The following is a 27,183-nucleotide window of genomic DNA, read 5'->3' as shown; positions in this document are numbered from 1 at the left end:
CTAGTACCAATTCAGCCCTTTCCTTAAGTCCTTCTTGAAACTGCACCAAACTGCCACTTCCTGCAACTTTGACCTGCCAACTTCAACACTGTTACTTGACCTGCAACTTCAACCCAACTACTTCATCCTCACAGCTTCTTGTAAAACCAAATATAACCTCCTCTAGTGACCTACTTAGAGAAAGACAACTTTCCTAAGGTCAATGAGGTCCAGACAAGGGTTTTCCCTCTTCCAAATACAAATTCTGCACTTCATCCTCCAACAACTTGATCCTACAATTTCTTCCTCTTACTGCAGCCTAGAAACTTTAGAATTTCACACGTGTGAGAGAGATAGAGCCCAGAGACAAGATATTTCAACCTTCTAGCTTCTTCCATATCTTCGCTCTCCTTTTCTTCTCCTTCCCATCTACAGATCAAAATCTTTATTTGATAGATTGAATGTGTAATTGTGTCTCCAAATCAAGTCAAATTTTTTCTTTATATAGCCTTATCAAGGGGTCAAATTCCCTCCTTTAGGCCGACTTGAGGATCCCAAGGATGACTTTTACTCTTGGAGATTCCAAGATTTTCTAGACTCAAAACTAATTCTTTTTACAATTACAAATTTCTCGGAAGGGTCTTATAAACATGATGTTGACTCCTTTTACTCATGACAATAAATCCTAAGACCTAAAAAACCCTAGAAGCATGAAAAACATGATTTTACCTAAAAGACCATCAATAATGAGCATGAAACCCATGCTTTAACAATAATAAATTTCTTTTGTTTTTCTTGTTTGTTACGTAGGATACATATTAAAATGAGTACAACAATTATGAAGACTGAAACTAGTTACATTTCTCAAAACTCCCTCTTAACTAGGGAGGTATTCATAATTGTACAACCAGTACAACATCATATCTCAAACTAAAGAGTTCTCAAGAAGAGTTAGATTTATTAGCCATACTATAAGCATCATCATCATGACTAACACTATCCTTGAGGCCTAACTAGACAAGCTCTTATTTAATCAAGGACATTATGCTAGGAGAATTTATGTGTGATGAAACACTACCTATCTAAGGTACATAACCAAACCAAATGTCAAAAAACTATGTCCTTTAGGAATATTCTTATCTTGTATCTCCATACTTGAGTTCTCAAAGGATATCGGTCCTCTTCAACCACTCTTCTCTTGTATTCTTGTCCTATCCTCAAAGCGTGTCGATCCATGGGACTAATACCTCTCTTGGATTCAAATTCTCAAGGAGTATTGATACATTTTATTTTCTTGGATGATATATCCTCAAGGAAACCATAGATTCTTACCCAATCCTTCGTCATTCTCTCTTCATCACTTGAAGAGGAGAACGCACATGTGATGTCCACCATTATTCCCTCTCAATGAGAGAGTATATCCTTATTCTCCCTTAATCTTTAGAATAGAACATTGCTCCTTATTCATGAAGACTCCTTTTTCTCCCTCTCAAACCAAAGGATATTCCTTCCTTATAATAATGGAAGCCAACATCACAAGCCTTCCAGCTTGTCCTTATCATAATATTAGCTACAACTTCTCCATATCTACAAGGTTCCCTCTTTTCTTCGCATCTCTTGCATCGAGGTTTATTATTTTCAAGGTATCATGGAACCATCTTCACTCTTCCTTCTTGTGACAGGATCCAGGTCATCTCTCTTGCTCACAACTTTCTTCTCCAATCATGAAGTCATTCCATTGGGTCTTCTCGATCTTCAATCTGATCATGAAATTTATCTTCCTTGACCTTTAGGTTATCTTCTCTTACAACTACCCTTTCAATCCCAAGATGGACTTCATCTTGACTTTATAGTTGCCAGGTACAAGACATTCTCAACATTCTTTGTCCATACAACTAAAATTGCCCCAACTGTCATCATGTATTCCTGCAACATTCTTTGTCCTAGTAGCCAGAAATAATATGTTAGCCAAACAACCAAACCATAAATGAAATAGACTTACCTTACCATGGTGACCTTTTCATATTTAGCAACATCCTCATTGACCATTTCCACTTGACACTTCCTTCATGCATCAGAGTGCCCAAGGATCGAATTTGATTACCAAGTTACAACCTTTCTTCCGGAAATTATACTAGATGTTAACCAATATTAGGTACATATTCTAGATAAATTCCTAATATTATATTCATTCTTAAGTAAGTCATATTCTATTCTATTCCAACATCATAAATACTTAAGAATATCTTTATAACCAACTTTCTTTCACTATATTCTTACACACGTGAATCTGTATCCAAAGTTTAAAATTCCTATGCTTTCATCCAATTGTATAGATATTCATTTATTTCATAAAATTTTGCATCTTGACCCATTGCAACCATTCATCTCATTTTTACCAGTATGTTTCCACATTACGTAGAATACATACTAGTCCCATCAATGATCTTCACAAGGAATTACTAATATAACGGTCCTTCCCGGATCATAGTGATCAAATTGAGCAAGACGAAAACCTCTAACATAATGTTTAATAATATTGGGATGAACAATATAAAAAATGGTCTAGTATTATATCCTAGATGATCTCTACTAAGCAATATAATCATACAAGTTTCAAACATGTTATCATCATATGCTTCTATCCTATGATGCTTAAACAAAATATATCAAAAGGAAAATTAATTTTCTTAGAGAACCTTGAAGTTAGTGAACCTTCTTTAGTAGTAAAGATCGTTCACTTCTTCCTTCTTTTTCTTCTTCTCAGGTTCTCCTACAACCTCTACCACATGAGATTCAATTCAGTCCTTTCTCTTATTGTTCTATTTGTTTGGGTAGTCCCTCTTAAAGTTTCCATATTCATAGCATCCAAAACATCACACCTTGGACATATATTTCTTCTTGGTCTTTCCAAACTTCCCTTTCTTCATATTCTTGAATCGGGATAGGAATGCTTGAGATTTCTCATCAGATCCAATGTCATACTTGACCTTGATGCTTGATTCTTCTAGAATACATTGTGCTCATAAATCATCAAATGGAGTTGAATCTTTCTTGGAGTAGAAACTTGTTGCAAAGTTGCTCCAATCCAGTGACAATGCATTTAGAACACATACAATCACCTTAGAATCAATGATTGGTTCCCCAAGTCCGTGCAAATGGTCTCTTAAGGGAGAGACTCTCATGATTAAGGATGCCATATCCTCATCCTTCGATTTCTTCATTGTATATAATTTGTTCCGCAAAGACATTTTTTGTCCTGTTGTACTTACAAAGTACAAGTTCATTAGCTTGTCATACATTTTCTTGGAAGTCTTCAAGCTTGCCACAGGAACAAGAGAATCCTTGATTGATTCCACTATGATCCTTTGAGCTCCTACTTCCCCTTTATTGTACCTTCCTAGTTCTTGTGTCTTGTATTTCTCAGGTTCAATAATTTCAGCGGTAACATATCCCATCACATTACTTTTTGAGTATCAAGTCAATCCTCTTTTTCCATGGTAGATAGTTTACTGCCTCAATGAACTTGTTGTTTTCATTGCAGAAAGAAATTAAATGACTTGAAGATTCAACCATTATGAGATAGTACAATACTTATTTGAATAGTATCTCCATCCTTCTTGATGTATTCAATACCTTTAGAGAGTTTTTGATGATGCCCTTGAAATATTTTCCCTAGGATTCCTCCACGAACAACTTCCAGGATTGATGCCTTCTAAGTAGACTTCTTTTTGTGAGGTCAACACCCTTCTTGCGAGATTGATGTAGTCCTTGATATTCTTCAATGTAGAAACCCTAGATCAGAAGGGTCTTCTACTAACAAGCCTTTCAATAAATCACTTAAAGAGACAGTTTTCTTCTTTTAGACCTTGAGAGCTTCCTATTCCTTGATCAACAATTTTTTCTTGTGTCCTTCTGGTTTCCTTCCTTGCTCACCCTAGCTTTGATTCCATGTTAGAAAATATAAAGCGGTAACTTATTATGTCTTATTTTCTTAACCTTGAAACTTTCTTGTGAATCTTAGTTATCTTCCTTATGTTCTTTAGTTAGTTCTATTCATCAAACAATATCAAGAAACTACAACAATAAAAGAGGACACATATATATGCTCTCAACTAGGGAAAAACCCCTCCAAGGGGAACAACAAAAAACTCTTCTCTTCTTAAAATCTACTTCAAATGAGATACAAAGACCCAATCCCTATATCAAGTCCTTCTCCTAGTACCAAATCAACCCTTTCCTCAAGTTATTCTTGAATCTTCACCAAACTGCTACTTCCTACAACTTCGACCTGCCAACTTCAGCACTACTACTCGACCTGCAATTTTGTCCCAACTACTTCATCCTTGTAGCTTCTTGGAAACCCTAATAGAACATCCTCTAGTGACCTACTTAGAGAAAGAAAACTCTCCCAAGGTCAATGAGGTCTAGACAAAGGTTTTCCCTCTTCCAATTACAAATTCTTCACTTTGTCCTCTAACAACTTGATTCTACAATTTCTAGCTCTTACCGCAGCCCATCAACTCCATAATTTTGCACGTGTGATAGAGATAGAGCCTAAAGATAAGATATTTCAGCCTCCTAGATTCTTCCAGATCTTTGCTCTCCTTTTCTACTCCTTCCCAACTACAGATCAAACTCTTTCTTTGATAGATCGAACTTATGAGTGTGTGTCTCCAAATGAAGTCAAACTACTCTCTATATAGCCTTCTCAAGGGGTGGAATTCCTCCTTTAGGCTAACTTGAGGATGCCAAGGCCGATTTGTACTCTTGGAGATTCCAGGACTTTCTAGACTAAAAAATAATTCATTTTACAATTACAAATTTCCCGAAAGGGTCTTATAAACATGATGTTGACTCCTTTAACTCATGATAATAAATCCTAAGGCATAAAAAATCCTAGAAGCATGAAGAACATGATTTTACCTAAAAGGTGTTAGAAATTTGAGAGATGAGCAGAGAGGGAGATTGTGAAACAGAACGAAAATCACACTATGATTTATTCATCACAATAGTTACATATATATAGGACATAGCACATTGACTTCGACACATCTAGATCATTACTCCAACTCATTACATAGGAATCAACAACTTCTATATTGACACCTAGGGACTCACAATGACAACTACAAATGACATGGAAGCATTAATTCCAACACCTTCCCTTAATGCTTACATGGAAAACAATGACAATAATATAATATTTGTCTGACTGGTCTTCATCAACACTCACACCCCCTTTGGAATCTCGCAAACACCTATCTTTCTTCACTGCCACATCTTCGAGCTGTCACTTGACCTCCATTTAAAACATAACTTCCTTTGACCATCGTTGATGAAATTTGTATAATTGATGCTTCTTGACTACCCCGAAGAATAGCCTAGATACTGAATATCTCTATGGACATGCTTCCATCCTAGTAGTATGCATCGAAATACATACTTCTAGTTATATAAGTAAGTTGTCTATGTACTGAGCTTATCCAACAGTCCATCATACAATTGACCTTTTTTACATACACACTTACATACTCACAAAAATATCTTGTAACTGATGCTCTTGAAGCCTGAAGCACAACAAGACCCATCAGCATATAATAGAGTCACATAAACAAGTCAATGATGTGTTCTCTCGGCACCGAAGAACATCGAGAACCATTAACTTGAAGTATGATTTTTTTCTCATTAACTGGTCTTTCATATAATTACAATAAAATCATGATAAATTTACATACCAAACCCTGAAAACAAAAACCCAAAATAAACACTAAAAAATTGACCCACTATAAGCCCATATAAGACATCCATTGCTACCATAGTCATTTTAGTTCAACATTGGGAGTCCTTTATAAAATATGAGCATTGGACATGTTAGATTTCCCATCTGCTTCGACAAAACTGATTTGTCTGCATCATTTTTGGCCTACTAGCCCAAGGCACTAGAAACAATTGTTGTAGATGTACTTCGGGGATATTTTTTAGCCTTTCCAACACATCATAAGCTGGCCACGACTTCAATTGTGGTTATCAAGGCACAATGAGCCGGGAGAAACTCCGGTTGAAACAACCCTTTGAAGAGAGACCTTATTTTCATAAATGTGTTTACACAACGTCATAAATTTGTGAGATGTCACAATCCAACTGCCTCCACTATTGTAGGACATCCTCTTCCCCGTGAGTTTGTGTCCCAGACTTGAGAAGATACATGAGAGAAGACTCTTGCTAGACATATTTTTCTTGTGGGTCTTAACTGCCTCTAACTGGCTACAAGCCCTTGATGAGAAATGATCCTCGTGTATATGTGTTGATACAAAGTTTTGTTGTGGCTCTGGGTTTTTCACGATCTAATAATTAATCTCATTCATTCTGCAAGAAATCAAAGATAATTTTTCTTAATAAATGACAAAAGATCTTACAACAACAATAAAAGCATCTCCTTTGACCTCATATCATGGTCCAACATCAAATAAGAAGAGCTTCCCATGATTTAGATGGTTGAATATTTCAACGCAACATAAAAAAAGGAGACCTTGCCTCTATGTCTGATACCCGATGTCTAGTAGATCTCTGGCATATGTAGGTCTTGATCTGGCAGATCATGTTGAATAGTTTTCCCTTCGCCGAGTTGATCCGTGCTAGAAAAAATATTTCCGTGTGGCCACTGTGTTTTCGACCATGAAAATACAAACTAAAATCTCTCTGGCGCTTCTGTAGCGGCATGGTCCATTCCTTTTTCAATCCCATCGACATGGTAAACAGTGCCAAAAAACTCAAAGATGCCACCACTCTGGATCTTTGGAAATGCTTGGACTGTTGAGCAGATAATATCACAACAATAAAAAATAAATCTGCACATCTCAGCTACTAAACAAACATATCGCAACACCTCAACACCACGAAACACACAACACACAGGAACAAATCTACACATAATAAATGTGGAAATCAAACACCTAACTAATATATTTACACAACATCAATAAAATTAAGACTCTCTCACATCTTCCTGGCCCTCCCTAAAGGGATTTATGCCAGAGCTGGCTTTGATACCATGTTATAAAATTGAGATATGAGCAGAGAAGGAGATTGTGCAACACAACACAAATCACACTATGATTTATTCATCACAACAATTACATATATATAGGACATAACACACCGACTTTGACACATCTAGATCACGACTCCAACTCATTACATAGGAATCAACAGCTTCTAGATTGAAACCTAGGGACTCCCAATGGTAACTACACATGACATGGAAGCATTACTTCCAACAAAAGGCCATCAATAATGATCATGAAACCCATGATTTAACAATAATAATTTTCTTTTCTTTTTCTTGTTTGTTACATAGGATACATATTGAAATGAGTACAACAATTATGAAGAATGAAACTAGAACTACATTTCTCAACATTTGGCACTGTTACTAAAGAGTTATGAAAGGTGAATTTTCATTCTTCCATTGGTGCAAAATTCACCTTTTTTCATGCATAGGAGAAATTAAGAGATTGTTGAGAATATATTTACTCATTGGTTAAAATATTACTATTTTTCTATTTTTATAGCACATGATATAGGTTAATTAGATACATTTATTGCATTACTAAACATTTTTGTGGTGCTATAAGAGCCACTCATAGTACTATTCTCTCTTTTGCAGGAAGCTTGGAAGGAGGATAGAAAAGCATCAATGAATGAAGAGGAACCAAGGGAATATCAAAGCCTTGAATACTGAGTATGGATTGATTATTAAGGTATGAGATGCATAACTGATTTCATGGATTTAGTAGGTTTGGACATCACAATGTTGTTGTTGCAAAATACCGATATTCTTCTCTCTTGAAATTGTTCTTTTAATTCTCCCCCCTGCTCCTTCCCTTATTTATTTTCCATCCACTAACTAATGGTTCATTCTTTAATACACCTAGTTTCTTCTTTTTTGGGAAAATGTATGCTAAATAAATGAATCACTATTTAAGAAATTAATGGTTAGTAGTAGTATTTGAGTCTTCTTGGTAAAGTATGGTCATGTGTCTCATCTCCTCTATTTTATTAGTGAAACATTATTTCACTATAAGTCCTCAATGGAAGGTGAAAAAAGAATGTAGGATTGGCGTTAATACATTCGGTATCTAGAAAATTGTCCCAGAGATTTGAAAAACACCATGGCTAGGTACTTAGGTGTCTTGGTAGATGGGAATGTGTCCATCAAATGACCAATTGTTCAATATCTATAATAAGGGTGATGTTGGGTCCTAAAATACAATAGGTTCCCTTTGAACCTATACTATTTTCTGGCCCAATGATAGGGTTGTTCCCAACTTGTATACTTATCCTAGTCATAATATTATAAGTGAATGAAGGAGTATCATCATTTGATATAATTAATCCAAGCTCTCTCCATAGACTTACATGTTTCATCTTGTCTAATTGTTTCATGGAAAATGACTGCTACTTTATACATAATGTAAGATTGACATTGATACATCTCGTACACAAGCAATTATCCTATAGAAATGGTAAGCACCATGGTTGGGTTGTTCCCAACTTGTATACTTATCCTAGTCACAATCTTATAAGTGAACGAAGGAGTATCATCATTTGATATAATTAATCCAATCTCTCTCCATAGACTTACATGTTTCATCTTGTCTAATTGTTTCATGGAAAATGACTGCTACTTTATAAATAATGTAAGATTGACATTGATACATCTCGTACACAAAAAATTCTCCTATAGAAATGGTAAGCACCATGGTTGGGTACCTAGGTGTCTTAGAATCTGGGAATGTGTCCACAGGATGATCAATTCTTCAATATTTATAACAAGGTTGATGTTTGGCCTTGGAGTACAACAAGTTCATAGTCAACTTATGCCAATGTTTGGCCCAAAGTTATAGTTGGTTCCCAGCTGGAATATTGCTCCAAATCATAGTATTTTACAAGTGAATGGAAGGAGAATCATCAAATTCTCTCTCCCAAAACAAACTTTGTACTTACATGAAAAATCAAGCCAAAATTTTCTCTGCAACATTGTTTTTTTACAAATTCCCCTCAAACATAGTACACTAACATATTTCACACCTAAAATCATCACATTTATTAAGAAATTGGGTACTTCATGAACTCCCACGATGTTCATTTCAGGATGCCATTACCACATTCTGAAGTAAAATGTTGGATTCTTCTTTTATTCTTGATTTGGGTGTTGTTTTTGAAATTTTCCCTAGGATTTTTCAAGGTCATCTAGCTCAATTTAAGCACTGGATGCTTGAAATTTTTGGTATGTGAATACACTATATTAAAATCACATGCCTACAAAAATTCATGCATGTCCAAATCATAATTTTGGAGATATGTTTTGTTTATGAAATTTTTGTATCATGTTCTCTAGATAAACTCACTGAAATTATAGTTCAGACAATCTTGTTTTTAGAGACTAGATGGGAATATTTTTAAAACCTATTTATATATAAAATGTTCCTTGAAATATAGTTTCCAATCCAATTTGAATTTCTAAATTTTGATATCAAACAAAAAATATATGATGAAAACACTTAATGTCAAATAGGAAATTTAGGGAAAAGTTGGGATAGCCAATTTTTTATAAAACAAATGGATATATCTTTCAAACCTATTTCTATGGTGTATTCGCATATGAATCTAGCTAACATTTTTTTTTAAATCACTCCATTTCAATATCATACAAGAAATTTGTGCTTGAAATGCTATTGGTCTATCCTAAATTTGCACTACTCAAACTATATTTCTAGTTTGATCACTGGCATATTTGACTCATAATTATTTTAGTTTCAAAAAAGAACTCTATTGAGGATACCCACATGAATCTAATTTCATCTCCAATTGTAATAACACTTATTTTTCATCAAATGAAAAAACTACACCCAAAACAATGATTGTTGGTCTAGAAGGGAGAACAAAAACAACTTTCCATGAGTTCAGTCTTTTGTGATTCACAATCTTTTGAGGTAATCCTTTCAAATTAATCATAATGAGAAAAACTAATTTGTCATATAAGTTGTTCCACAATATTCTTGGAATATTATTTCATGGTTTTTATGTTTTTGCTATTGGAGATAGCTACTTGAAAGTACTTTCATCTCCAATTAGAATTACATTAATCCATTTTCAAACGAAAAACTTATACACAAAACAATGACTATTGGTCTAAGTTGGAGATAAAAAATAGTTATGTAATATAATATATTCCACAACATGATTGGTGTTTGTTCAATTTAATGTTCTTAAAATGTAAGCATAAATTATTGGCCGGAGTTGGTAAACTTATGAAGTGCAAGTGCATTATATATGCTAGAAGCGTTTCTTTTAGTTTGTATGATTATGGTTATATTTGTTTTAGGGATTTTCGTTGTTATCTAGGTTCCTATTAGATTAGAGTTAGATTTCTACAAATTAATGAGTGGAAGTTAAGCTATTGTTAGACTAATCTACCAGGTCATATCTATATTGAGTATCTTTCTAAAACATCTTATGTTAATCATTCTAAATTATGAACCTATCCCAAACACCTTACTGCTATAAAACAGAGTATTGGAATTCAAATGATTCTAAGAGCAAGAAAACAATCCTTTAAAAACTGTCTTCAAAGTATATACAAATTCTGATTTTAAAAAGCATGAAAGTAATATTCTAACGCTGACTACAGAGTATATACAAGTTCTGATTCTAAAATCATGAAAACAATATTTTAGCACTAATTGTAATTAAGTGAAAAACTTTGAAGAAACTAAACCATTAAATGACTGTGAAGAAATTCAAGTGCAAACGAAATAACAAGATTTAAGTGAGTTATAATGAAATGATGAAATAGTGAAGTAAGGAAACTAAGATAAAACGAAATGACAATGTGATAATAGAAAGAAATAAAATGAAATAAACTAAACCTCGTCTGTCTGCAGGGGCCCTCCGCATACAATAGGTGTAAATCACGCTCACATACACATCGAATAATAAAAAGGTAAATTTAATTCAATATGAGAAAAAAGGCCCATTTCACATAATTTTTTTAGAGATTAACTATGACTTCCTTGTTATGCTTTACAGAGGATACATCTTTATATATAAAATGTGTGCTCAAAAGTTTGAGACTTCTACGCCTATAGGTCTTTTAATAAATCCTTATTCACATTTGAAACTTAAACAATAAAAGTATTATCTCGAAGATTTGCTATTTGGAAAGAAAATCAGAGAAATGTGATGCATTCAGACTTGTGCTGCTACGTGTTTGACCCGTGCCTTTGACCACGTCATTGTATGATTCCTTCAGTGAATTGGCTCGAGTGAATAGGAGGAGATCCATGAGGGGATCGATCCTCAACTGCCCATGTGCTTCTTTGCTTCGTTAGCGCATTAGAACCCCACAAACCGTGGAGATAGCTGCAAATTTGTAAAATAGTTGCAGAATCATGTTAATTTTGTAGCTAATGCAATCTTTAACATAATAATAAGGCACATTAGCGAATGTGAAAAATAAGACATATTAGATTTTTTACCTTATCAAAATATATGGTTTTACTGATTTTATTGAGTTGATAACGATGATGAAAAGAGGAAAATGGAGGAAAAAGGGTGTCAAAACAAAACAGTTATGGAACTCTACATTCCGCCACACTAAATATTTTGTATGTCATCATACAAAACACAAAATTGATATTTTTGTTGAACTACTACATTTTTTTGGACACTTCTACTAGTACATCTAACTTCATCCTTTTCACTTTCTTACCAGTCATTGCCATCCTTGGCTTTCTCGTGAGGATCTTGTATTTCAAATTTATAACCTGTCTCTGTAAAGCCTTGTTTTTCTTCTTAAACCACAGACTTAGATGTAAAAGGATGTTGTCACTCTTAGCTATTTGGATTACATTATGCGCTTTCAAGGTTTTATTTTCATTTTTAATGTACCTGTTTAATGTCTCTTGTTTGAATATTTCCTATTTCAATACATTGATTACTGGAGGTTCTTGCGGTTCATTAAATTGGACTTGTTCTTCCTCTTGAATTGGAATTGATGTTCTTGCTGCATCCCTTTTCTCTAGGGATTCAATACAATCATAAATCTCTTGCTGCATAGGATGAATTTCTAGTGTTCTTCATCTTGGACTCCGAGGAGGCGAGGTGAAAGTTGGAGATGAAACCCTTGGTGATGAAACTCTTAGAGATGTTCTCGGAGAAATTCCTGAATCTTCTTCTGCCTCTGATTTTTCTTTTGTTTCTTCATTGATATGCTTTATGCTTTTTGAGGGTAATTATTTTGCTGAGTTGAGTCCGGTAATTCTTCTTAGACCTGTGATAGGGGTTTTTTGAGTTTTCTTCCTTTCTGTTTTAGGCTTCTGTGTTTGAGCTGAAATGTTTGTCTCTTTACTAGATTTCTTTCTTCTAACATCTATTTTGTTTGTTTTCTCTAAAATTTCTACAAGAGGGAAGTCATCCTCTGATAGTTCCTGTGACTGCTGTGGTTCTTGTCCTAGTGTATTATCAATTTTTCTTTTCCCTCCCCTCTTAGGTTTGCTGCCATTTGGCTACCCATGCGTATCTTCCTAAAAGTGATTCCTTACTAAAAAGATTTCCCAATTATCACCTATGTTTTGGAGATGAAAATCAACAAGTATTTTGACTAGACCATGGTGATACATTGTATTATCTATGGACTGAATTCTCCTTTGAACATTCCCTGACATCTTTCTTAGACTATTGAACAAGAAATATGGAAGATTTATCTCATTTTCTTCAAGAAAATTCATTAGCAACCGAATATGATAAAAAAACATACATCCAAACCTTTTGTCGTAGGTAACAATTTTTTGGATTATTAGGAGCAAATTCCTCCACTTACTTTTTAATACCATGCTTGGGATGCCCTTCTTGAAAATGGTGGTGTCCATGCTTGGTTTCTTTAGGATAATCTTCTAGTCTTCTCTTTCAATACCTCTATTTTTGAACCATTTTTCTCCAATCTGTGGCAGTCCAGTAGCTTCAGCTATAGATGAGTCTGTCACTATGAATTTGATGTCTCCTATCTCCACTTCGACTCCATCAAAATACCTGGTAAAGGATTTGGTCACTTCTTTATGGAAGCCATCAGATTTTTCTATAAATTCTAGCCACAGTGTCCTCTGCAACAATTCTTTTGTCTTTGGATACCCGTCTAAAAATTTCTTCCATGTTGGCTCTGTTTTGACTATCACTCCCATGGCTGCGAAGCTTCGTTTCAAAAACTGTGTTGTTTGACAGGGTAGGACGACTTGATAGGGTTTTTAGAGCGAAAGCCAAGGTTGTGAGTGATGGAATAATGAGAGCATAGTTAGTGAGGGTATAAGGGAGTGAGGCAGAATCTAACCATTAAGAGCATTCATGTTTATGATTTGGTCGATTGGATCAATGGACCAGGTTATGAGTCGCAATATGAGTTATGATGATAGGGAGTGAATGGAGGATTATACTCAATTTGACATGACACTATCAACTCTTAGCAATAACGATTTTTATTTTCAGTAGTACCATGTCTATATAATTCATGTATGTATTGCTTTGAGCCCTATTATTAAATTAAAGAAGTGCATACCTTTGAATTGTTTTCTTGCTAACCTTTGGTTGCACTTTTTTTATTTTTTTATTTTTTATTATTTTTATGCTGTCTTCAAGTACTTTGTAGTGGAGGGAGTCAATCATTCCTTCAATTGTATCATCAGAAGTTTCTATCAATTTCGCTATAGAAATTTGTTAGGTTGCAGAAAATCAACAATTCTGTAGCCATTTATTTTTAAAAGAAAGGGATGCAAGAAAATGGAACTCTAGAAAATGGGATACAAAGAAAATTTAAGATGCCAAGAATTCTTGGTTTTCACCTTGAAATTTCTGCATAAACATGCAAACAATTGTTGGTTTTCATGTTTATACATTTTTATTTATTATTATTATTATTATTTCCTATATATATATATATATATATATATATATGAAAAAGAAAGTTTTTAAAGTGGAGAAGAAGAAGAATTATTCTTAGCGAACTTCAAATCATAGTTGTTCTGGAAAATCTTTACAAATTCGTCCTTTGTCATTGGCTTATGATAGATCCTTAGTCGATGTCGATTCACTAAGAAAGAAACTTTTTCTTCATCAATAGTCCTAATTCTGACTACTCCATTATCAAAAACATTTCAATCTCGTAAGGCCCAAGCCAATGAGTTTGAAACTTTCCTTGGAAATTTTTGAATTTTGAACCAAAGAGTAATGCCCAATATTCTCGCTGAAATTTTCTTTCTTTGATGTATTTATCATGCCATCTGGATCTCTGTTGCTGGACTAAACTAGTCTTCTGGATAGAATCTTGCCTTATTTCATCAAGCTCATTAAGTTGTCCCATTCTTTTCTTTTGTGCTTCTGATAATTCAAATCCCAACTTGACTGCTGTCTTATAGGTCTAAATCTAAAACTCAATTGGAAATAGGAATTTCTTCCCATAAATAATTTCATAGGGAGTATGTCCTGTAGTGCTTCTCCATGTGGTACGCTAGGCCCATAAAGCTTCTAGAAGCTTTTCTGCCTAGTCCCTTTTGTGCAAGTGAATTGTCTTGTTGAGGATTTCTTTAATTACTTTGTTGGTAGACTCTACTTGTCCATTTTCTTGTCGATGGTATGGAGTAGATTTTTGATGCTTGATTTTATATTCTTCCACTATCTTTTGCACTACTCTGGATGTAAATTGCTTTCCTTGATCTATTACAATTTCTCTTGGGACACCAAAATGAGTAAAAATATCCTAAAAAAGAGGTGAAACTACATCATTTTCAGTAGCAAAAGAAAGTGCTTTAGCTTCTACCCATTTAGTAATATAATCAGTGCATACACTAATACATTTTTTTGTTTGTTTTAAAGATGGATTAATTGGTCCAACAAAATCCAAAGCCCATTTTTCAAAAGGTTCAATGAGTTTATGAGGTTGTTGTGACATTTCATTTGAAGGAACATGTTTCCCCATTCTTTGACAACTATCACACCTCTTAACATATTCCTTGGCATCCTTAAAATGGAAGGCCAATAATATCCTAAGAGAAGGACTTCATAAGCAGTTCTTTTGTCAGCAAAATGACCTCCACATGGTTCATCATGGCATGCTTTAAGTATCCCAAGTATTTCATCTTCTCTTACACACCTTTGGATGATGAGATCTAGTCCTGTCTTGTATAATTCTTCATTTTTCCATGAATAAGATGAACTTGTTTGGATTATTCTTCTCTTTTATCTAGGAAACAAATAGGAGGGTAACTTCTGTGTAACCAAATAATTAGAAATATCTGAAACCAAGGTGATTTAGTAGACACTACAAAAAGATACTCATCACGAAATTTGTCCTCTATAGGTGTATCATTGTTATCATTTTGTATTCTAGATAAAAAGTTAGCAATTTTGTTTTGTTTTCCAGGTCGGTCCAGAATGGTGATATTAAATTCTTGTAATAATAATAGCTATTTTAGTGTTGTATTAATCAATCCTAATTGACCGAGATTGCAACATTTAATTGTCAACCCAGGGTAGGTCTTGTTGTTTCAATGGAGTTCGCACTGTCTGTGCCAATACACTATAGCTAAGAATGAGAGAATACAAAAAACAGTAAAAGATGTCGTTGAACCGAATTGTTGAATCAAATCATTCATGTAGACATAAAAAACACAATACATAATTAATCACACTTCACAACTATCAAAGTAAAGGCGCGCCACACTGGAATTAATATTTACTCCAGCTGGTTACTACCATTCTGTTGGTTAACTTAGTGTAACAACATAATGTAAATTGAAACAACAACGAATGTAACCCACAATTTGTACAACAGCAGTGAGAAACCATAAATCAATTAGCTAAACTAGAATGTACACTACCTCTATCACTGCAGTCCCTGCCAAAGAGGAGGGCCCTTCCTCCTCAGCAAGCCGCAGGAATAACACAAAAGTAATTAACGAATCAACTGAAGAGCAGTAACAACATCACTGTGCTGATTATTATTAAAAATAAATTCAGAGTTACAGAAGCAGAGTAACATTACTTTTCTATATGTCATGTCCTTGTACATGAAAGATCGAGTTCCTTTATAGTTATTACATACCCGAAATTAGAAACAGATCAGTCATGACAATTTCATGATTCTCACACTAATAAAAAATAAAAGTAGTTACAACCTATTTCTAAATACAAATATACAATAGTTAGGATTGTAATTGCTTGGGTCTGTTGCTTTCCAAAATAAACAATTCCTACTACTGATAGTTGTTATGTGGAATAGTACCCACATTTTCTAGCTTCAGCGCAACAACACCGAGTGAATAGTGGTTCAGGATGTTACGACATCACTGGCGACAACACCCTTGGTGTAACAACGAAATCTTGTATCAACGTGTAGTGTAACAACATACAATGTGTAACAATAGACTGTAACAACATCTAATGTGTAACAACAACCTGTGACAACATCCAGGGTGTAACAACGAACTGTTCTACCCTTATCAGTAGTTAATATGCACTGTCTGTCTGTTGCATAGATTTGTTCTCACTAGAAATCACCTGAAAAGAAGAAGAGCTTCCCAAATAACTTCTTCAATACTCTCCCAGTTAGCCACAAAAGGAATAAAGCATCGTATTATTCAGTAAAATACGACAAAGTAACATGACAGTAGAATAGGTTATAAAGGTGAGAAAACATGGAAATTGATTATGTAAAGTCATGCGCCTGGAGGACAGAAGGGTCAAAACTGGGGAAATAATGTGCAGAAAATAGGTAAAAAACCATACCCAACACCTCCCCCATACTGAAGCAACTGCATGTCCCCATGCAAAATCTCAGCTCCTCGTATTGTATCCTCGATGCAAGTCTATGAAATTGTAGGCACCAGTAGTGTCTTTACCTGGAGCTCTATACCCTTGAATGGCCATCAACTGACGTGGCCAAGATTCCTCTTCATAGTCATATAGGTGGTAGTCCGGCTGATACCCCTCTACTGGCAACCAAATCAAAGGAAATTTGAATCTGAGTCCAATCTATAATGCCTCCAATGTCTACACAATCTGAGAATACTCAAGCACCGATGTAATAACAACCAAAAAGTTCATGTACTCAAAAGGATTCCCTTTTTGTAACTCAACGCTACAGGCCTCGGTGCGCTTAAGATAACCCGCTAGCGCTCGAATTTTCATATTTGCATATAGGTTGAGGTAGATCCTCATGATCCTTTTCCTATAGATGGCCGACTATTTCCTGATCTCTGGCATGCTCAGGAATAGCTTAAACTCGCTCCTGAGTTCATAAACCATCCCTGGTTCAGATCTGACCCACAATGTTGTTCTCTCCTCATTAGCTTCTGCTGATTTCATGGCCAGATGCCATTCAATCTGATTCCTCATAAATGAAAGGAAGGCCCACAACTACAAATCTCCCATATAGGAGAAGACACTTGCTACCATCTTCGTGTTGACATATTCACACATGATATTATGCAAAAATAGCTCGCATAGCAAGCTCTGGTCATTAAAGTCGCAGGAGCGAAAAATATCAAGAAAAGTATGGGTTGAAGAACCCAAATAGGACATATTCTAAAAAAATGCTTTTAATTGAAATAAATAATAACGTTCCCAAAGGAACGCTGGATATGACGAGGACAGCCGCCTTCATGCTAGCAGGTTTAGGGCAAGGTCATGGAGCTTGGTCTTGTGATCCATTAGGTCCAAGACCTGTCGATTTAGCTGATACATCTGTTCATCCTTCTTCTTCATAGCTTCCTTGTGCCTTCGTGCTTCCTATTCTCTTTCCCATTGTTTCTTTAGCCATTTCTCTCTAAGAAAATCCATCATCTTATTGTGATCATGGAGCGATATCACCCCCTCTTGTAGAGAGAGCGCCTGCTGCTTCCATTTTTGTAGCTCTAGTAACAACAACATCTTTTCAGAACACCATCCTTCATCAGGACCCAGTGTTCTCCCACATGCACTATCAATTGAGGGTGTAACAACCTCCTGAGGGTGAAATTTTTCCACTTCGGTTGCTGGTTCTTGTGTAACAGCAGCTTCGTTAGTGGATTTTGTCACAGTGTCCTTATCTTCCTGGTTAGCTTCCATTTCCATTGCTGGTTCTTGTGTAACAACAATGTTATCCACAAACTTATGTATATCATTTTTCCCCAAGTAGGCTTCTGTCTCCACTGCTAATTCTTGTGTAATAGCAGTGTCAACCACAGGCTCATGGATTTTAGCTTCTCCTTCCTTTCCTTGGATGACTTCCCCCTCCACTGTTGGTTCTGGTGAAACAGTAGTGTCAGCCAATGGCTTTTGTGTATCCATTACCTAATCACTTTCTTTGGATTGTGCCATCTCGGTTGCTGGTTCTTGTGTAACAACAATGTCCTCAATGGGTTCTTGTGTGTTAGCTACCCAGATTTTAGTTTGGGTTTCCCTCGAGGTGGTGTTTGCTGTATAGAATTTAAATCTTGCTGCCACTAACTTCTCAGCACAGGCTACACACACAGTGCCCGAAACATCTCCTCTTCTAGACCTGTCCACGACCTCAGCCAAAGTATCTAGGCTCGGGGCTCTTGGCTCTACCTTGCACTTTGCTAGCTATTCCCTTAGCTCTCTATTTTTCTTTTCAAAATTTTCAATTCTTAACGGCAAGGATTGGGTTTCACTCTTACCAGGTGAAGAAGGTTCCTCTGATTGAGCCTACTCCTCGTCCTTCTACTCTGCTACTTCTTTGTTCTTCCTTGACATGGATGGGGACTCTAGGTGCCCGCTAACCCTCATCCTCTGCTTCGGCCGCATGTCACCAATTGGTTTGTCAATTGGCCTCTTAACAACCCAAACTGCCGAGGGCTAGGGCTACTCCTTTGTCACCACTGGAGCCTCCTCAGCTATCCCAGTTTGCCTCCTGCGGGTGGTCCTGGCCTTCTTCCTCATGAATTCTTCCCAATTCCTACCCTGGCGGCTCAAGGCGTCCAACACAATGAGCTTGATAAGGCCATGGTTGGTGACACACGTTTTTGGATGCACAATTGTTTTCATGGCCACGGCCATATGCCTAATGTTTCCCAGCAAGAAGTAGGGAAGATTGATCAGCTGCTGATGCCGGAGGTGGTTCAGCAATGGAAAGTGGTAATTGAACACAATTGTTTCCCTTCCCTCGCAAGTAATGTACTTGATGAGGTAGAGGGAAACATCAACCCATGGCTGGGGGAGTGACAATCTATCAATTCCCCTTCCTTTCTTTACCAACGACTCTTCTTCTTGGAGGAAATCCCCTTTCAGGGAGGGGTCATTAACCTTCTTGTTGAACCACCTCTTTCCTTCCATTGGTAATCCCATCACTCTAGCAATCACCTCTTTTGTGACCTCCATCTTCAACCCTCTGACTTCCATCTGGTTTATCTCCAAATTATTTGCAAATTCCATGGAAACACCACTGTTTAATCCCTCCAACCTCTGGAAGAATTCAAACCATCTTGCATCCTTGAAAATTTGGCATGCTTCGAGGCAATTCTCCAAGGCTTCTGTGGACCTTGGCTCATGCCGAATTGCTGCTCCAACCATTGCTTATGCAAATTCAGTGCTCTTTCTCCTCCTTCTCCTTTCCTTTAGACACTCTAGGATAGTCGGAACACAACTTAGCTGTTTCAGCCTGCACTGTTATTTTCCCACTTCTCTAAGCACTCTGAATGAGGATGCAATGCTCCAGCAGGGGTAAATAGTAGGGTGGTAGGGTGGCGCAAGTGAGGATTTCGAATTCGGATTTTTCACTCATGGTTTGTACTACACAATAAATTTTCCTTATTAATGGTGTGTCATGGGAGGTCTCGTCAAAGGTACACTTCCCATTTTTGGTATGATCAGGCATTAAGTAACAATAACTACCAGGTCATCATACCTTAATTATAGGATTTTTTGAATAATCACAAATCATGTGACGGTCATGTCGCAATATGATTTGCTCCCCTGGCTTAAATGTGAGAGCCGTCCTCGGCCGTAAAAAAATATGTTAATTTCCCATAATTACCAAATAAAGCGAATACAATATTACCTTTTGATGATGTACCTGGGTGACATGGGAAGATGTCATGGGTGGCGCGACGCATGAACCAAGCTTCGACAGTGAGACACACGAACTTAATTATGATGACCAGGATCACGGTGATGCATGCTATTTATTACAATAACATATCTCATTCATTTCTTAAAAGTCGTCGGCTGTTACAGGTGTAACATCCAAGATGATTAATATATATTATTTTGATTTATACAGGAAAATAAAGAAGAAAAAATCATGTAGCAACACTTATCGTAAGGTATGCTTTGAAATAACAGATGTTGTTACAAAGTGTGTAACAACCACCACAAGGTGGTTTTCAACTGCTACAAAAAGTGTCTGTCTGTGCCCGGGAAAAGTTTTCACATCTAGATTGTTATTATTATTTATTTTTTTTAAAGAGTTTGAAGTTGTATCAGCTGCTAACCATAGTTGATTTTCAGCTTTACACTTATTGGAAAAATTAGAATTTCTGCAGCGCGGGGGGGCTTTCCCCTGTTCCTGTAATCTGAAGATCCGAATTTGTGACAATGTTGATGAATGAATCCATTGAAGCAGGTTTGTGATATAACCGGAGACGGTGCCCATTTGCAAGAAATGGTGTCCTCGCATTATCAATGGTCACCAAATTTATAGTCCCATTGTCGAAGACTGCATCTACCTCATAGGGACCTAGTCATTTGGTGCAGATATTACCCTTGAAGTATTTAAATCTTGAGTCGTATAAGAGATCCCAATCTCCTTTCTTGAACTTCTTCTTCCTGATAAATTTGTCGTGCCACTTAGCTCTCTACTTCTGGATAATCTCTGTTTGTTGGATAACATCTAATCATTTCTCCTCCAATTCATTGAGTTGGTTCAATCTCTGCTTTTATTCTGTAGCCAAATCCAAATTGACATGCAATGTTGTTCTTAGTGTCTTGATTTCAAACTCAATGGGGGATAAGGGGTTTTTACCATACATAAGTTCATATGGTGAGAATCTAGTGGTATTCCTCCATGTAGTCCTATATGCCCACATCACTTCTTGAAGTTTATCAGCCCAATTCCTTCGGTGACTCGCCACAGTCTTAGTAAGGATCCCCTAAATGACCTTGTTAGTGCTTTCCACTTGGAAATTTTCATGTGGATGATAATGTGTTGTGATTCTATGATGGATTTTATATTTTTCAACCAACTCCAGGATCTTATGAGATGTGAATTGGGGCCCTCCATCTGTGACTATCTCCCTGGGTATGCCAAACCGGACAAATATGTATTCAAACAGAAAGTCTGAGACAACCTAATCTGCGGCTCTGGTTAGTGCCTTTGCCTCAACCCATTTTGTGACATAGTCAGTGCAGACAAAGATCTAAGATCAAAGGATGTCCCCTGAAATTGGATTTGGGTTGAAAGATAAGAAAGTCAGCTGGATACCTCCAGGAAGATATTGTAATCATGATATCCTCCAACACCCCCTTGGGTTTGACATGGGACCTGTCCGACAATTCAGGTACAGTAGGAGTATGTCCAAGTCCTTGTAGCCCGAGAGCAGTAAAGAGGTCCTTTGTCATTACATTAATGGTAGCCCCGAGATCAATCAATGTGTTAGCTATGGGCTGATCATTAATGTAGACAGTGACTGTAAGATTTCCTGGATCATTATACTTAGTTAGGAGAGGTTGAGAAAACATTAATTCAGATAATTTCCCCATCGCATGTATGGTGGCAGGGTCTTTAGGCTTCCTCCCAGGTTTGTTGATGCACAAATCTCTCATTGTTTTAGCATAAATAGGTACTTCTTTAAGGGCTTGTAGTAGAGGGATTCGTACATGCAAATTTTGCAACTCTCTAAGAAAGCCAGATTCAGGTTGTGAAGTTATCCCAGGTTCAGCCAATCTCTGAGGGTACGAAGGGTCCTAAGTTATGACAGTCAAATCGGCTATTGTGGGCACATTAGCCATCTTAGAGCCTCCAACATCTCTTCTAGATGGTTCACATTCCTCCTATGTAATGACAGGGGAGTGACTTGGTTTAATTACCTTACCTGATCACAATTGTATTTCATTAAGCCCCAAGGGGGTAATAAGGTAGGTCTGGAAGGTAGTCAGAGCCTCTATGCCTTGAGATGTTTTATTGTTTAGTTTTGGGTTAGGTTGAACAGGTAGTTGGGGTCGCATAGGTGGTGGAGGAGCAAGAGTTTGGAAAGGAGGTAACTACAACTGTTGTTGCATGGGTAATTCAGGCAAAGTTGAATTTTGGGCATTTCCTCCCCAGTTCTGGTTCCAAGGATATGGTTGAGATTAAAGATATTGGACAGAGGGAGATGTAGACCACTGGTTCCAGGGTGAAGGAAACTATGCTGAAGGAGGAGTAGGATATTGCCACGGATAGTGCTGAGTATTATATGCATTGTTCCATGAATTGAAAGGGGAAAAATATTGAGACATACCTAGAGGTCGTGGTTGCCATGGTCTCCTTGGTACGATGAAATAAGAGGATTTCACTTTTTCGCTTGAATCTCTAAGTACTGCCTTCAATTTAGGAAGCTCCGGACATTGTCATGTAGAATGTTCCAGCTCGCAAATATTACACAAGCTAATGTTGTTCAATTCATATTCCCTCAAAGGATGTTTCTTCTGGAAATTCAGAAAGAACATAACTAGAGGTGTGTCAGCTTCTGTTTGTGTCTTCTTGATATTCACTGTCATTATCTAGGCAGAGAGAGTACTGAGGATATTAGTGTTGAAATTTTCAAACAAATTCCCGTTCTCTGCTCTGGTTTCTCCCCCTCCTGCATATTTTTGTATCCGGGTAGAGGCATATCGAACTGTGCTCCTCCCCGTAGATGCTCCTCTAGATCATCTTAGACAGATCTTTACAATTTCAGAGAATGGGTCTTACGATATATCCCCCTTCCCTAATAGGTTTAGGATATCAAGGCAGTCATCCCTCATTCCTCTGATAAATATAGTCTTCAAGATTTCTTGGTATAAATAACTATGTTTAGACCTCTGCAGATTATAGTGGAACCTCTCCACATAATCTTCTAGGCTTTCATCCTCCTTCTCTGTCATTCTAAATATCTCCTCCCTTAAGTCCCTAGTTCTGCAATAGTCTTGGTACTTTGATAATAACGTCTCCATGTTATTCCATGTTCGAATAGAAGCGTAGCCCAATCCCATGAACCATCTCAAGGCTGCCCCTTTTAAAGTAGCAGGAAATAATTTTAATTTCTGTGCATCTGAGGTATAATCATAACTTTTGCATAAGACATCGAACTCAAATAGAAAGGTGTTTGGATCTTCCACAGTCATCCCCTGGAAGGATGATAGAGGAATATTTTTCATAGGAGCTTCACCTCTGATATCCCCGATTGGGAACTCAAAGGTGGGGATAGTAGCATCTATTTTAGCATTGTTGTCATTGTTGTCCTCCATGACTAATCCTTATAACCCTTGTTGTAGTAGATGTCCTTCAAACGGTTCTTGTGATGGTCTCGTAGATGTGATTAGTGACTTAGATGTCCTTGGGGCTAGTTGTTTCACCGCCCTAGTTGTATATGGGTATTGATAAACCAATAGGTTTTCTTCCATCTTGGGTGTTCGATCTTCCCCCACTATGTCCCCTTTCCCCTCGGTCCTCAAGTTATAGCTACTAGCTTCCCCCTCCTGCCCCTAAATCGGATTCTTGGTCTTGGGGGTATGGGTGTTAGCTTTAGAATGATATGGTCCCGAGATAGAGGAATCAGAGGTTTCTGCTTTTTCTATGGGAGTAATAGCTTTCTGCAGCCCTATTTTCCTTGCATCCCTTTGAGAGTTGGACTGTTCTTTTTCTATCTTAGATATTAGTTCTTGGATGAATGTTTTCCTTCCTAAATCTACACTCGTCCTTTCCTTTTTACGACCCGTTTTTCCTGTGACTAATTAGGGTGGGGGTAGTTTTGGTATCTCTATAATTCCTATAGTTACACACATGGACCCTATGTGTATTAATTCACACCGTAAGTGTTTCAGTATTTGATAGTGGTGAGCCCACCCAGGTATGTTAGAGCGATGCGTAGGTTCTTACCTCTTGTCTATCGCCCAACAATTGTCAACTAGGAACACTTTATATCAAACAAACGACTTGGTTGGCTGTATCGTCAACTGCCATCCCCGGAAACGACGCCAAAATGTAGTGTTGTTTTAATTAATCCTAATTAATCGAGACTGCAACATTTAATTGTCAACCTAGGGTAAGTCTTGCTGTTTCAATGGAGTTCACACTATCTGTGCCGATACACTACAACCAAGAATGAGAAAATACAGAAAAAATAAAATATGTCTTTGAACCAAATTGTTGAATCAAACCATTCATGTAGACAAAAAACACTCTACAAAATTAATCACACTTCGCAACTATCAAAGTAAAGGCATGCCACACAGGAATTAATATTTACTCCAGTTGGTTACTACCATTCTGTTGATTAACTTAGTGTAACAACATAATGTAAATTGAAACGACAAAAAATGCAACCCACAATTTATACAACAACAACGAGAAACCATAAATCAATTAGCTAAACTAGAATGTACACTACCTCTATCACTGTAGTCTCTACCAAAGAGGAGGGCCCTTCCTCATCAACAGGCCGCAGGAATAACACAAAAGTAATTAATGAATCAGCTGAAGAGCAGTAACAACATCACCATGTTGATTAATATTAAAAATAAATTCAGAGTTACAGAAGCAGAGTAACAATAATTTTCTATATGTCATGTCCTTGTACATGAAAGATCGAGTTCCTTTATAGTTATCACATACCCAAAATTAGAAACAGATCAGTCATGAGAATCTCATGATTCTCATGCTGATAAAAAATGAAAGTAGTTACAACCTATTTCTAAATACAAATATACAGAAGTTAGGATTGCAACGCTTGGGTCTGTTGATTTCCAAAATAAACAATTCCTACTGCCAACAACTATTATGTGGAATAGTACCCACATTTTCCAGCATCGGTGCAATAAAACCGGGTGAATAGTAGTTTGGGATGTTACTGCATCATTGGCGACAACACCCTTGGTGTAACAGCGGACTCTTGTATCAATGCTTCGAGTAACAACATCCAATGTGTAATAGCAGACTGTAACAACATCCAATGTGTAACAACAACTTGTGACAACATCCAGGGTATAACAATGAACTCTTCTACCCTTCTCTGTAGTTAATCCACGCTACCTGTTTGCTACATAGCTTTTTTCTTGTGAGCAATCACCTGAAAAAAAGAAGAGCTTCCAAAAATACTTCTTCAATACTCTCCCAATTAGCCACAAAAAGGAAGAAAGCATCGTATTATTTAGTAAAATATAACAAAGTAACATGACATAGAATAGGTTATAAAGGTGAGAAAACAGGGAAATTGATCATGGAAATTCATAAGCTTGGAGGACAGAAGGGTCAAAACTGGGGAAAGAATGTGCAGAAAATAGGTAAAAAACCACACCCAACAGCCATCTTGTTACCATATCATTAGTTACTGGTTTGTTCATTAAATATCTAATGGTAGAATGGTCCATATGAACAAAAGTTTCAAAGCTAATGATGCAATGTCTGAATTTATTAATGGCACGAATGATAACTAAAAACTCCTTTTCAGTTACAGTATAATTTAGCACCGTAGGAGTTAAATTTTTACTGGTATAATAAATGACATAAGGAGTGAGGTATTTTTATCCTAACACAACTCCTAGAGCTGTGTCTGAAGCATCAGTTGATATATGAAAAGGAAATTTCCAATTAGGTCCTTTCAAGATAGGTGCTTCAAAGATTTTCTTTTTCAAAGTTTCAAAAGCCTTTTGCCAATGAGAGTTCCAACTGAATTCACAGTCTTTGGTGAGTAATTTGAAGAGTGGAGATGCAATCTTTGTGAAGTTTTCTATGGATCTTCTATAATATCCAGTAAAACCAAGAAAAATCCTAACATCTAGTTGACAACTTGGGATTGATATTTTGGAAATAATTTCTACCTTAGATGAGTCTACTTTATTTCCATTTCCTAAAATACGGTGACCTAAAACAATTCCTTCATTAAAGATCATAAAACATTTCTCATGACTTAATGAAAGATTTTCTTCTTTGCATCTTATGAGAACTTTTTCTAAATTTTCAAGTGCTTCTTCAAAAGAATTTATATAAACTGTAAAATCATCCATATACAATTCCATACAATCATGAATAAGATTAGAGAAAATTCCTAGTACTGCTCTTTGGAATGTTGATGGGGCATTGCATAATCCAAAAGGAAGTACTTGGTAAGCATAAGTTCCCCATGGACAGGGGAATGTGGTTTTTTCTTGATCTTCAGGTTCAACCTAAATTTGATTATACCCACTAATAAGCATAAGTTCCCCATGGACAGGTGAATGTGGTTTTTTCTTGATCTTCAGGTTCAACCTGAATTTGATTATACCCACTAAAACCATCCAAGAATGAGAGATATTTTTTTCCTGCTAATGTATCTAAAACTTGACCTATGAAAGGAAGTGGAAAATTGTCATTCAAAGTAGTTTTATTAAATTCCCTATAATCAGTGCTTACTCTCCATTTTCCATTTTTATTAGGAACGATTACTAGGGGTGAAACCCATTGACTGTCTAATATTGGATAAATGAAATTTACATTCAACAATGTCCGCAATTCCTCTTTGACAATTTCCTTTAAGTTTGGATTCATTCTTCTTTGTGGTTGTCGAACTGGTTTAGCATTTTATTCAATATAGATATGATGCATGCAAGTTTTAGGATTAATTCCCTTTATATCAGTGTATTCCCATGCATATGCAGAAGAGTGCATTTGCAATATTTCTACTAGTTTTTTTTTCTGTAATTCTTCCAGGTTTTCATTGATGTTCAAAATTTTCCGTGGAAAAATTTCTATTGAAGAATTTTCAAAATTTTCCATAGAATGTAAAGACATTTGTCTAGATGATAGATATTCAATATTACATTGTTCTTGAAAATCCTGACTATTGTCACAATATAAAAAGGGTTCATTATTTTCTATTGAATTTAAAATTTGATCGTCTTAATTTATTTGTGCAATAGTGAAAACTGGTTGTATATCAT

This window comes from Pinus tabuliformis, chromosome 3_2, assembly GCF_031772625.1.
Source record: "Pinus tabuliformis cultivar Carrire ecotype Pingquan chromosome 3_2, CPIR1, whole genome shotgun sequence".
Lineage (NCBI taxonomy): Eukaryota > Viridiplantae > Streptophyta > Pinopsida > Pinales > Pinaceae > Pinus > Pinus tabuliformis.
The sequence above is the reverse complement of the archived record's forward strand: the minus strand, read 5'-3'. Positions refer to the sequence as shown.